This window comes from Sitophilus oryzae, unplaced genomic scaffold (assembly GCF_002938485.1).
Source record: "Sitophilus oryzae breed Bouriz unplaced genomic scaffold, Soryzae_2.0 scaffold_1177_pilon_pilon, whole genome shotgun sequence".
NCBI classification, from domain to species: domain Eukaryota; kingdom Metazoa; phylum Arthropoda; class Insecta; order Coleoptera; family Curculionidae; genus Sitophilus; species Sitophilus oryzae.
In genome coordinates this window covers 2314106-2327814 of record NW_022145812.1, presented here as the reverse complement: position 1 = coordinate 2327814, position 13709 = coordinate 2314106, and the positions used below count along the sequence as shown (strand labels likewise).

Sequence of the window (13709 nt, the reverse complement as noted above, 5' to 3'; positions counted from 1 at the left end):
ATCCAAATGTTGACGTTACTGCAGAAATTATTTGGAAAAAATAGAAATTAAAATGAAACTTCTACACCCAGTATCTTCGAAACTAAGCATTTTAGGACATACATTTATAAGAAGTTTTTAACTTCTTTTTATCTGCAAAATATGCTACCGAAGTTTCCGGAATACAGTTCGGACCACCCTGTATATAACTTTAGCGATTTGAATACCTTAAAATGATACTGAAACCTATGTTTAAAAAATCTTTAATATCACTAATATTTTTAATATTAATAATATCAAACGGCATTAAGAAATAAACTATAGGTGACTGTGTAGCTGTACTTAAAACGTTTTCATGATGGTTATGTTATATGACATTGGTAGGTACACTACAAAATAAAAGAGTTATATTCTCCTCCCTATCGATCTATAAGAATGGTAATATAAACTGAATGTGCAATCGCAACCAATAAACTGTAAGATGGAAATAATTAGATGGTAAGACAAGGCGAGAGCGGTGATAATGAATAATTGGAAATTCAAATATCATTAAAAGATAACCATCCATGTCTTATCTAGCGGAATAAATAGTGTTAATACACATTTGATCTTATAGATATGTTATTGGAGGAGATATGCATCCAAAAAAGGCAAAGGAAAATAGATACAGAGATAAAAATACATACATAGTACTTACTTCGTAGGAATTATTTGAAAATTAATTATTATTTTATTACAATTTGTGTATTTTAATTAATGCATAGTAAAACTAGATACGTTTAGATAAGTTCGATTTTGAATAAAAAGCGATTTTTCAATAAAATGACAATCAAGATGGTTGGTGTCGCCATGGCAATTTGCTAGTAACAGTTAGTAGCTATTTTCAAAATCGACATTAGTTTATTGACTTTATTTAAATTTATAACAGTTTACTTTTATTTAATTTACCTACCATAGTTTAATAAGTATTTATTATTTTATCAAGAAAAATAAAGAAGTAGTTCTTTTATTTATATTACGATAACTTATAATTAATGGTAAATATAAATAATTACATATTGGATTTTCTATAAAAGAACCAATTAAGGCAAATTCATTTTCTTCATTTCCAACGACAGGTTTCTGCCTAATAGGTTTTTCATATACATATCAGCTCTGCGAAATAGGAAAAGTAGTTTTTCAAAGGAACACTTGTTGAAATATACAAATAGGAAAGAAAATTCCTATTTGAATATCTTTGAACATAAACCTTTCAGGCCAACAAGCAATGGGCTCTTTCACTATATTTTGGAATTAGCATAATTGAATAAAGCAATTAATTCTAGAATTTTCTGCTATCTCACTTTCAAAAAATTTAAAGTCGTTCTTAAGAAAATAAATAAAAAGAAAAAAGCCCAGAATAAAAATCCGCACTTTATTTTTAATACGTCACACCTGGCATGTTGAAAAGCGGCAACACGGCCGGGCCACCATGCTGACCCACCACCACCTCCACACAAAGCCATTCAACCTTTTCCAATATGGCGGAGATAGAAGTGCTTTATTTGGCGCGTATTTTAAAACCTGTTTTATTTACAAATAGACATTTTTCACACAAATGTCGGGTTAGATTACGTAATATTTCACTAATTTTTTAATATACAAGGTCTAGAGCTCTCCACATAAGTATGAAATTTTTTGTATTATTACTTTCATGAAAACATCAGTTAGTTACTTTTTATAAAAAGGTCTGCTTTCTCAGAAAATAGGTAGGTGCACTAGTGTGTAAATATTCAAACTTGAGGTAGCATATATAGGGTGTTCCAAAATAATCGGAAAAAAAATAACCAGAAATATATGACAGAAAATAGCAATATAAACTAAATATTCAATTGCAAATACTCACCAAGTTTAGAATTTACTGCACGTTTGATAAATATATACTATTATGGACAGTATAGGAAGTTACTTGTTTTAGTAAAAGCCTTGGTAAATTCTCTTGAAATTATAAACTACACTGGCTTGGGTAAAAAAATATGGAATATTTTTCCTATGTTTTGCAGCATTACACAAATGGGAATAAATTTAAACTATAATAGGTGAGGATAACTAAAAAATATAATATGTGTTTCAAGATTTTATATAGAAAAAAACTAAATACCTTTTTATAACATCATTCCTTTTTTTTGCATAGTTCTTCAATAAGTAGAAAATATAGGATAATCTGGACAAGATGGATTTAATAATAAATTCTGACGTATGTGAGGGGCAATAGTGACCTAAAAAAAGACTTACATCCAGGCCATTTATATTTTCAAATGTGAATGTTGTCAATATCTTTCTGTGGCCTTTTTGATGTAAAAAGCTTGATTATTCTTCCAATATTTTACTTATAGTGAGGTAAGTGTAAGTAGTAGCCATAACTACATCCTCACTAGGCATAGGGTAACAGAGGCTTTGGCCTTTGGCCTTTTTGAGGCATATTTAATGTACTTCTTGCCCGAGAACTACTAGTAGCAGTGAAATTATCTCTTTTAATAGCTGTCAACCATTTTTTACGAAGCTCGTCATTTTTGGGGAATATAAAAGCAGAAACCTTGGGACCCCCTCTATAATTCTCGTGACAATTTGGAACAGAACATGTAAAAGGTATGCTACAATAAAATGTTAATACCTACCCTGTAATACCTATCTTTTATAAGTTTTTTATCCTTTATAAAGTACTATGCAGACTGGCGGTGAAGGCTTTTTACTCATTTAGGTATAATATCTTGATAAATATTTCTAGTTCTTACCTTACAAACTAGAGATAATTAATTATTTCTGGTATGCAATCGGAACGAGAAACCACTACCGGCTTTTCAGGTTAAAGGTAAACAATTTAATAATGCGCTGCCTTCGCCGCCATATTTGCCTTGCCCATATCATGTTAATTGGCCTTCAGTTGAGGTGGTGGTGGTCAAATCAAATCGCAATGTTGCCAGTTGTTGGCTGGCGCACGAGCACGGTTCTGCAATGTGATTGGGCATATTTTTCATACGTCATCAATTGGCGCTTTAAAATTATTTCAAATTAAAGCAATTTTGAGGGCCTATAAAAAAATTATTCAATGTCATGGAACTATTTTTTTTTGGATAAATATACTGAAAATAGCGTTCTATTTCAGATTTTGTCCTTGAATTGGGTATTTTATTTTTTGTGAAAGAGCCCATTGTCCTCACAATATCATTAGTAACATATCCATTCCTTCTGCCAGCAGATACTCCTTCATTTTTCTTGATAAAATAATAAATAATTACTTATTAAACTTATTGTAGGTAAACTAAATAAAAATAATCTGTTATAAATGTAAATAAGGTCCATAAACTAAAGTCGATTTTGAAAATAGGTACGAAGTGTCACTAGAAAATTGCCATGGCGACAACAGCCCTCTTGATAACAATTTTATTGAAAAATTGTTTTATATTCAAAATCTTAGTCAGGTATAGGAAACCCTAATATAGTTCGAAAGAACATTTAAGTCTGCTTCGATTTATTTTAACAAATAGAAGATGTTGCATTTGAAATAACGAAGTTTTAATGTAAAATAAATATTTAAAATAAACCAGCAATTTTTGGTACCCCTGTATATATTTAAGGAAGTAATCAATTTTTTTTTGTAAAGTTTATTTCTCTGGCTTGAAAGCCAGCACAAGAATTAATTCTGAAAAGTAATGTACAAGGTGTTGACAAACTTTTATATTATAGCATGCATATTTAAATATCTCAAAAACAAAAACTTTTAGACATATTAAACCATTATAGTAAATGTCTTATTTTATGCCCAAGAATCCAAAAATTGAATAAAATACCGGGTGTTCCATAAGAAAAAATATAACTTTGGTATGGATCTTAGTTCTGACACACCCTGTACATGTCAAAATACTTTTAAATTATGCACATTGCATTCCCACATATACTCATAAAATATTTTGTTTCTATATCTTTCCGTTTTCGTATAATCAACCGAGGCGAATGAGGTGTGCCACCCTGTATTTAAAAAGAAATTATTTTTTCTTTAAATAATTTTCTTCATCTATAAATCGTATACATATATCGTCTATATAGAAAATCAAAGAATCTCTATGAGAACATACGTGTACGTTCTGAAGTATTCTAAATTAACTGATTTACAGAAATGGAAGGTACGCTATCGCACTAACCGTTCCCACTGAATGTAAGTTAGAAATAATTAGATGGTCAAGACAAGACGAGCGCGGTGGCAATAATTGCAAATCCAAATATCATTAAAAGATAGCGATCTCCATTTAGCACAGGCGAATAACCAGTGCGAATGTGGTTTTGCTCTCTTCGCGGAGGGTACCACTTCTTATTTGGTGTCGTGATTACGGGGTATTGTGTTGGATCGGATGCAACGGCCGAACGGCAACGGCACGGAATTTTATCTGTTTACGTGTTGCTTGGCTTTGCTCACCTTTTAATAGAGTCGTTAAATTGTTAATTTTCCTATTTAGCCTTATCTGCGACTGGCGCATGACGGTTTCGAAAATTTATGGTAAATTTTAGTCAATCCTGAGAGATTTGCGTTTATGCTTTTGCGGATTAAGTGCTCAGGTGGTTATTATGCTGTGTTGGCTTTTATGATTATTTTTAATTTATTTAGAAGCTTATATAAAGTCTCTTATGGTGTGGCCTGGCGAAAGAAATTACATTACCTACATAAAGTGTCTCTATTAATGTTTTCCGGTGTAGATTGGCAGGAAAAACTTGTATCGAAAATACATATGTAGCAAAGCAATGACTAAAGAATACAATGACTAATAAACCTGAGACCAAATTGTTACCATACCTCCAAACAGTGCCGTGACACTTGTTGCGAACAAAGCAAGCTATAAAAAATATACTCCTTCGGAAATTTTGCTCCTCTCTAGAGGCTACACCATAAGTAGAAATGGTTGAATAAGCTGAAAATGATGATGATGATGATGACACGTCATATGAAGATTTGGTTTGGTCATAGGGTTTGGTTTACTTTTGAACTTACTTATACCACTGTAAACTAAATAAAATTTACAGTTTTACGGTTTCATAGAATAATAACCATGATTCTTAATAAGTATACCAGGATGTTTCATCAACTAAATTAATTACACTCTGATGATGGTACTTCGTAGTTCAAAGAAAAGAAAAGAAACATTAATAACACGATCTCTCACCAGGAAACGGAATAGACCTTTACACGACCGACCACGTGAAATCGGCAAATTGAAACTGTAACAGTTATATATACGCGAAACGAGGCAGTACCTATCGTCAGTACTATGCGGAAGTACCTACGTCTCAGGGGAGAGCTTTTCGACGGCGGAGGTTACGGTGTTTCTCGGAGATGGAACAACCGAGTGCCGCGCTCACGCTACACTTTTCCTAATCTCAATTATCTCGTCCATTTGCTCTCTCTGTTATTAGATAAAGTTCGAGGTTGTCCTTGATTAAACTTTGGACTTTTTCTTCGGCAAAGACTTAATCTGTAGTTTGTGCTAACGGGGAATGGGAATGTGTACAGGGTGTTATTAAGATTGCAACAGCGATTCGTACCGGGGAGAAAAATTTGGAGTTAACGGTTTCGTCTACATAAGCGTAACTGATATGATTGAGACTGGTAGCAGTAGATTAGACAAGAAGTGAGATTAGCTAAATATTAGTCTTTTAAAATTCAATAGCATAGCAGACATAAGCCCTCTCTATACCAGAAGCAATGGTCGGCGGATTTAATCATGTCAACTCTGGTATTTTGGTCCGCGGACTTGGTCTACTGATTAGATTAAATATTCTCGTTCGGAACAAAATTCGACGTTTTATAGCAGTTTTTATATAGATAAATGTTTATTGTATTTTAGACCAACATAAACTTTAATATATCAGAAGCCTCAGGACTCAACAAGAAAACATCCATAAAAAGGCGACCATCATGGTCTTTCTGCCGAGGAGCAAAGGGAAAGACACCACCTACCTGCTGAATTCCAATGTAAGGACATCGAGTTTTTTTTTCTTCACAACAAGGGGCCGTTCTCTGCCGGAAACACTGCGACCTGTGAGGCCTATTGTATTTGTGCCCTTTCTATATCTGTACCCATTCTCCTATCCCTGTGCCCTGCACTAACTTATGCAGGTCCTTGATAGGATGGGAGCATAGTTCCTCCGGTTCTAGCCTAGCTTTCCCAAATAAAAAGTGTCGCTTGCGATCCAGAGCCTCGCAGTGACATATTATGTGCTCCGCTGTTTCAGGATCTTTATCGCAGAGTCTGCAGTAAAGACTTCCTTGATACAGGTTGAGCTGGTTCAGGTAACACTTGACAGCCATGTGTCCTGTCAAGAGGCCTGTTGTAATCCGCAATTTATCTCTGCTAAGCATTAGCAGTTCTTTTGCGGTTTTAAAGATAGGTCCATGGTTAAAAGCCTTGCTGTGCATCTGCCCCTGTCTGTTTCTCCAGTGGACATTCTGCTTTTCCCTGATCCAGAGTTTTAGTGCACTACGGGCCATACATTTGGGTATTCCCAGTACTGGCTCTGGATCAAGATAGGATGCCGATGATCCTTGCCTAGCTAACTTATCGGCTTTTTCGTTGCCTTGGATGCCGCTATGGCCCGGCACCCAGAATAATTTAATTCTGTTTCTTCGAGCCAGAGCTCTCAGTTGACCTAGGCATTCCCAGACGAGTCTCGACGATACCTATCATAAGCGCCCCAAGTGCCGCCTGACTGTCTGAGCATACATATATTGATGAGCTTATGAAGGACATCGAGTTGGCGAGTCATCAACTCGAGGGAAGTCATCAACTATGGTCAGGTTTTCACAATAGGAATTGACGTCAAATCCATGGAGGCAATAGAGAAAGAGTGATATATCCTCTACTATAGATTGAAATGACACTAGATAGCACAACAAAGAAATTGTAGAAAATTTACCTTCATAGTGAACAAAATCCAGGATGAAGGCTGTATGAAAATTAGTTACTAAGTCGCCCAAGTATAGACCACCCCTATAACTTTTTTATTTTTTCAGATAAAACAACGAGATTTGGTATTTTGGTTTCTTATTGGTATGTTAGTATATGACATAAATTAGGATTGATTGACATATTCAATTGTTTTCGGTCACTTCCGGTTTCACCGGAAATGACTGCAACTTTTGATTTTTAAATCGCACCCTCGGTATTTTTTTACTTTATTCGGTAGAAAATGACACTCTGAATAGAATGACATATCACATGTCAACTTTAGACATTTTCGCATATGGTTTATTTGATATTGTAACATGCGGTTCATAACGACAATTTGACTCGAAGAACCAAGTGTGTGGTATCAAATTATTCGTAAAAAAATTCTTTTTCGAAATATGCTAATGATCCACCCTCGTTCCATTTGAAAAAAATTGAGATACGATCAAAAATACGATTTGGGCATCTTTTAACCGGCCAGGGCAAGACACTAAAAACATTAGACGATCAAATCTATTTTTCCAATGCTCTGTTCTATTTTTCTCAGGCTGTTTTTAATACAGCCTACTCTAGATTGAAATTTAAAATACAATTTGTTTTTAAGCGAATATGTCAAAAGTTGACATATGATACGTCATTCTATTTAGAATGTCATTTTCTATCGAATAAAGTAAAAAAAAATACTGGGGGTGCCACTTAAAAATCAGAAATTGTAGTAATTTCCGGTGAAACAGAAAGTGACAGAAAACAATTGAATACGTCAATCAATCCAAATTTATGTCATTAACTCATTAAGGCATTCCAGCTTAATATGAATGAATTAACCATCGTAAAATCCCTTTGTTCGCATCCTCAATTTTAAAACTTAAATTCGTTTTTTATGCAAATTCATAGAAAAGGCATTTATATCCTTTTACAATTAAGATATCTGAGGCGGCATAGAGCCCCGTCCAATTTCCTTAAAAATCTAATATAAATGTATGAGCGCCCGGCCAGATATACACACATAAGAATATCGTACGGATAAAAAGGAAATTTATGAGGAGGGAGCCGTGACGCTCTTAAATAAGCGGTAATTATCTACGTGCCCCGTATGATATATGACGGATCGGCTTTATCCGAGGCAGATAAATAAAAGATAAGTGGCAATACTGTCTCCCCGCAACAAAAGTAATATCTTTGTCCGGCGCGTCCGGTTTTTATGTGAACGCCATGGGAAAATTATAGGGAGATCGCGTGACGTCGCGCGTCGCGTCGGCTTGCTCAATGGGAATTTACATGTAAAGCGGGCTTTTTCAGAAACCGACATTTTCTAAGTGGATGTCGTTTTTGTCTTTCCCTTTCGATTACGTATCTCAATAAAGGCCTTTCATGCTGGAAGCGACGTGTTCTTGCCTCTCTATTACCTGGGAAAACCTAACCAGAAATAACCTTAACTTGAAACATTCAAATTTGTATCTAAATTATGCATATCCTAAAAAGCCTTAATGAACCAGTTGCGCTAAGACTCCTAAATATACTGAACTATCTGTAAATCAAAATAATCAAGTTAACGTTTAGTTTGGGTATTATCGGAAATACCACCATTTTATAAATATTTATGCTTAATTACTGCATCAGTGATTTCTAGGGTCCCAAATTCCGAGATTGTTCCTAAATGTACTTTTAAATAGATTAACCTGTGGGACATACCCTGCCATATTTGTATATCTTATATAAATAATAATGGTTTATATTTTGTTAGTTATAATACGAGGCATGTTTTTTAAGTAAGTACCGTTTTGGAATTAAAAAAAAAACGTGCAAAGATATCGCAATAATTTTATTTTTACATGAAAGCCTGTACCTTAATCTACTTTTCTACATAATTTCCGTGAATATTGAGGCACTTGACATAACGTGGCACCAGTTTTTCAATACCCTCCTCATAAAATTCTGCCGCCTGACTGGTAAACCACTGTATCACAACTGTTTTGACTTCGTTATCGTCTTGAAGACGCTGACCGCCCAGGTGTTTCTTAAAGTGCAGGAATAAATGGTAGTCACTGGGCGCCAGATCAGGGCTGTATGGAGGATGATCTAGAGTTTCCCATTTAAAAGATTTGATTAGATCTTTGGTCCGATTAGCCATATGTGGACGGGCATTGTCATGCAGCAAAACAATACCCTTACTCAACTTGCCACGCCTTTGGTTTGGGATTGCACGGCGCAGATTGTTCAATGTCTCACAATATGATGCTGCATTGATTGTCTCATTACGAGGCGGAAACTCCACTAGCAATACTCCTTTTCTGTCCCAAAAAACTGTGCACATGATTTTCCGGGCAGAAATTGTTTGCTTAAACTTCACTGTTTTGGGTGATGATGAATGTCGCCATTCCATGGACTGTTGTTTCGATTCTGGTGTGACGTAGGCCACCCATGTTTCGTCACCAGTAACAATTTTGTCTAAAAAATCTTCACCTTCATTGTGGTACTGCTCAAGGAAAGTCAATGCACTGCCTAAACGTTGGGTTTTGTGCAAATCCGTCAACATTTTCGGAACCCAACGTGAACACAATTTCCGGTAATTCAAGTTCTCGGTCACAATGCGATACAAAACACTACGAGAACATTGAGGAAAATAGTCGCACAATGATGAAATTGTAAAGCGTCTGTTTTCTTTCACCTTTTCGTCCACTTTCTGCACCAAATCTCATTAACGACCGAAGGACGCCCACTCCGTTCTTCATCATGCACATTTGTGCGGCCATCTTTAAATGCTCTCACACATTTCCTTACCATTCCATCACTCATAATGTTTTGTCCGTAAACTTCACAGATCTCACGATGAATATCGATCGGTTATACGCCTTTAGCACTAAGAAATCGTATGACAGCCCGTACTTCACAATCGGCGGGGCTCACGATTGTCGGAGGGATCTTAAACACTCAATAAACAACGTATACGATGAAGAATCAGACTGTACTGGCGTCTGTGCATAGACAAGAGATGTAGGTAATCAGCGCGCATGCGCGGAACGCCGACCGTAGCGCTGCGGCGCGGCGGCGGAATCGCAAAACGGTACTTACTTAAAAAACATGCCTCGTATAATAACGTGTTTTTACCGTGTAAAACTCTAACCTAACCTAACCTAACCTAATCAATAATAATTGTGGCCCTTAGACTAATCAATTAGGCATTCCAACGACCTGTCAAAATCGATCCAATATGGCCGCTGGGGGCACACATGGCTGTATTTACATTAGTCCTTGTGGTAGTCAAACCAGAGCTAAGTTATATTTAATACATTTTATAGTGTTTTTCAGTTCATATTGTGGCTCAGTAGTTAGCTGTTAACACATTTATAGTAAATTTTGATAGCCAGGATATAAATTCTGCGAGAAACATAATATTTGAAGACGTTTTGTTACATGCCGATTACGTGTCGGAAGTCGAGCAAATAAAGACAATTTATATTTTTATTGTGTCCCTACGACCACAAATCACCGCTTCTTAACAGAACAAAATTAATTGTCCAAGAAACGTCGTTCTCTTTGGATGGCAGCTATAAAAAGGGATGATTTAATGTGGTCTATAATAAAAAATCAGAGGGTGTGTAGCAAACACTTTCTAACAGGTCTGTAGTCAAAATCCTTTATTGATATTTCTGTTTTAATAATGGTGGAATATTACAAGTTTATAATTGTTATTTCTAGGAAAACCTGTTAGTTTAGAAGATGAAAATCATCCAGACTGAGTTGGTTCCGTCACAAGACATGGGTCATAATTGTACAAATCTGAGAAAAAGACAGGATGATATTGAGAGAAAACTAAGGGCAGACTAAAGAAGAAAAGTACAATATGAAGTGAGATTACTGACAACTGTTCAGATTTTAAAATACATATACTAATTTTGATATTTATTAAAGGCCATTCTTAACACGTCTGAAGCAGAACCTCATTGTGTGATTGAAACAGATGTTCGAATCAACAGTTTTGGTATACAAACATATATCACGATGGATGACTTATGCAACAAATTTGAGCAGCTTAGTTTTGCAACATTTAAAATTAGTAATTTCACCTGATTGCAGATTACATACCATTTACACAAACGACAGCTCTAAGCAAGTTTAAAAGATTTGGGTTATCGTTTTAAAGTGTCTTTTGCTACAGCCTCAACAACATTTAAAGTAATCAAGAATGATTTATACAAAAGGTATAAAACCTTATAAATAGAATGGTCCAATCCATCTACGATGCTCTAAAAAATATGACATATTGTTTTAAAATGGCATTTAGGAATCGCATTGTATTATTGATTGTTACTCAAATATTTATTTATTTATAACATTATATTGTAATTCTTATTTTCACGAGTGTAAATTACAAAATTAGCTTATTGTTTCTATATCGTAATAAACGAATATGTACTATATACTGTTATACTCCTTAACAAAAAATATACAATTGTCGAATAAACAATAAGAAAGATATTTTTTATTTATTTCTATCATTTTTTACACATACTGATGGCCCAATAGGTATGTATTATTAAAAAAATATAAACTGAATACAAAACTAAAACCTCAATCGATAGAATTATGACAGAACAGCTGATCGGCTTCATTGACCTTGCCCCCAGCCGCCATTTTAAAATCACGTGATTTGGAATGCCTAATAAGAATTGTGGCCCAAGGAAAGAGAGGGGACAGGTAACACGGCAGCTGAAACTGAGGCAAGTTGTCACCACGCGAAATTCTCCAATGGCGTAGCATCAGAAATTAGCTTGTACCTAAACGGTACAAAATATTTATTAAAACGTAAACTAATATATCGTTCATTTTTGAGTAATGCATATACAATTTTGTATTTTATAGTCTCATCTTTATAATATTAGAATATCTAAGTCGATAATGCAAAATTTATTTAACAGTCACAGTGGACTCTGATTATCAAGACAATTATTTATTTATTAACGTGTGTATAATGAATAATTAAATAAAAAATAATGTAATAACATATATTTTAAACGTGTATATACATATATACTGTATGATCGAAAAAAACGGCGTCTTGTTTGTTTGGAAATGACAATTTCACAAATGAATATTAAAAATTACATTATTCATTGAATCCGTAAGCGAGTGTGAAGGGAATTGACTAGATTCATTATTATACCGTATAATCGAAAAAAAACGACGTCCAGTTGGCTTGTAAATTACGATCGATGATATTTCCCATATAATTCTACATATAAAATGACATAAAAAACAAGATAAAAACTATACAAAACGACATCGAAAAAAGACGGCGTCAGCGATAGCTATGAAATGAAGATCGCTGTCATTTTATATGTAAAATTATATGGGGAATGTCGTCGATCGTCATTTACAAGCCAACTGGACGTCGTTTTTTTTTCGACCATACGGTATAATAATGAATCTAGCCATTCCCCTTCACACTTGCGTACGGATTCAATGAATAATGTAATTTTTAATATTTGTTTACCGTCAATCATAAGAATATCCTAATTTTCCACAAGAAAATAAACAACTCTAGAAGCTAGACGCTTTGTGTTATTTTATTATACATTTTTATTAATTACTCACTGAGACTATTATTATACACCTAAATTAGCAAATTTTTTGAAAGAATATTTAAAAAAATATATGTAGTAACAAGTAGCCCACCACAAGTTTGTCTACCCCCAGCAAATCTTGGCAGGTAAATTTAAGTTTTATATAACAACTATACATATAGATTTTTTATGACTAGAATTTTTAATTTTTTTTGTAGTTTACAATTATTTTACATATTTGATAACAATACTTTATACATTTTTTTACATGTAAAATATATAAACAAATGTTTATTGCAGAAATTGTATTTCTCTGATTATAATTCCCTACGCCACTGGAGAAATCCATGCTGAGTAGCATTATTTATAGATTCAAACATTAATTATAATAAAGGATATTGAAAATACTACTTGGAATTATTAAAAATAGTTTGGTTCGGATGTGGTACAAATCATATTAAAAGCATTTTACATATTTTTACTGCTATAATGAAAAAATGTACATTTTATGACCACATAACAAAAGTTGTGTATCGATTTTTATCTGTGAAATGTAATTCCAGCCACTTTTTTCTCGCTTCGGCCTTTGCAGCCATACGCTGAACATCTCACCATACTAAACAATACAGTTTATAAATTTAAAACAAAACAGTTGTCACAAAAAACATAAAAATTCTCTCGGTGTCACCTCGAAATCTTGTCACCAAAGTATGGCCGCCGATCGAATTTTGGCCTCACTAACCGATCACGGGAGAATATGCGTGTCCCCTCTCTTTCCTTGTCTAAGTTGTGGCCCGTTTGTTGGCCCAACAACTGTTGAATTTTAATTGTTTGTGGTTTTAACGACAAGTTTAATTCCGAGTATTCAGTTTTCGTTGAAATGTACCTTGTCTTGTTAACATTTTACTTTAATATACGATTCACACTAATTATTCAGGTATGTTAATGCTTGTGTACAACATTTAGGAAAAACAAGGTGCGGTATTTTCAAGTACCGCAATTACCTCCGGTTTGGCGACATTACTTGTGGAAAAATATTGAAAAAAGGTTAATCGATAAGAGCAGACTTTTTATTCAAATACTTTAACTGCACAGTTTTGTGAGGAAGGTGCTAAAGTTTTGTATCGTGTTCACACAGGCCAAAAGCAGGATATTGCATGCCGTTATTCTACTGCAGCTACCTATTAGT

General features: G+C 34.3%; 1 long non-coding RNA gene across 1 annotated transcript; it reads left to right on the top strand.

Moving 5' to 3' along the window:
• Window positions 1–10134: 10134 nt before the first annotated feature.
• Window positions 10135–11388, top strand: LOC115889801. The gene is made up of 3 exons (XR_004051512.1): window positions 10135–10576; window positions 10656–10805; window positions 10869–11388. It is a non-coding gene; the product is annotated as an uncharacterized LOC115889801 (long non-coding RNA).
• Window positions 11389–13709: the final 2321 nt, after the last annotated feature.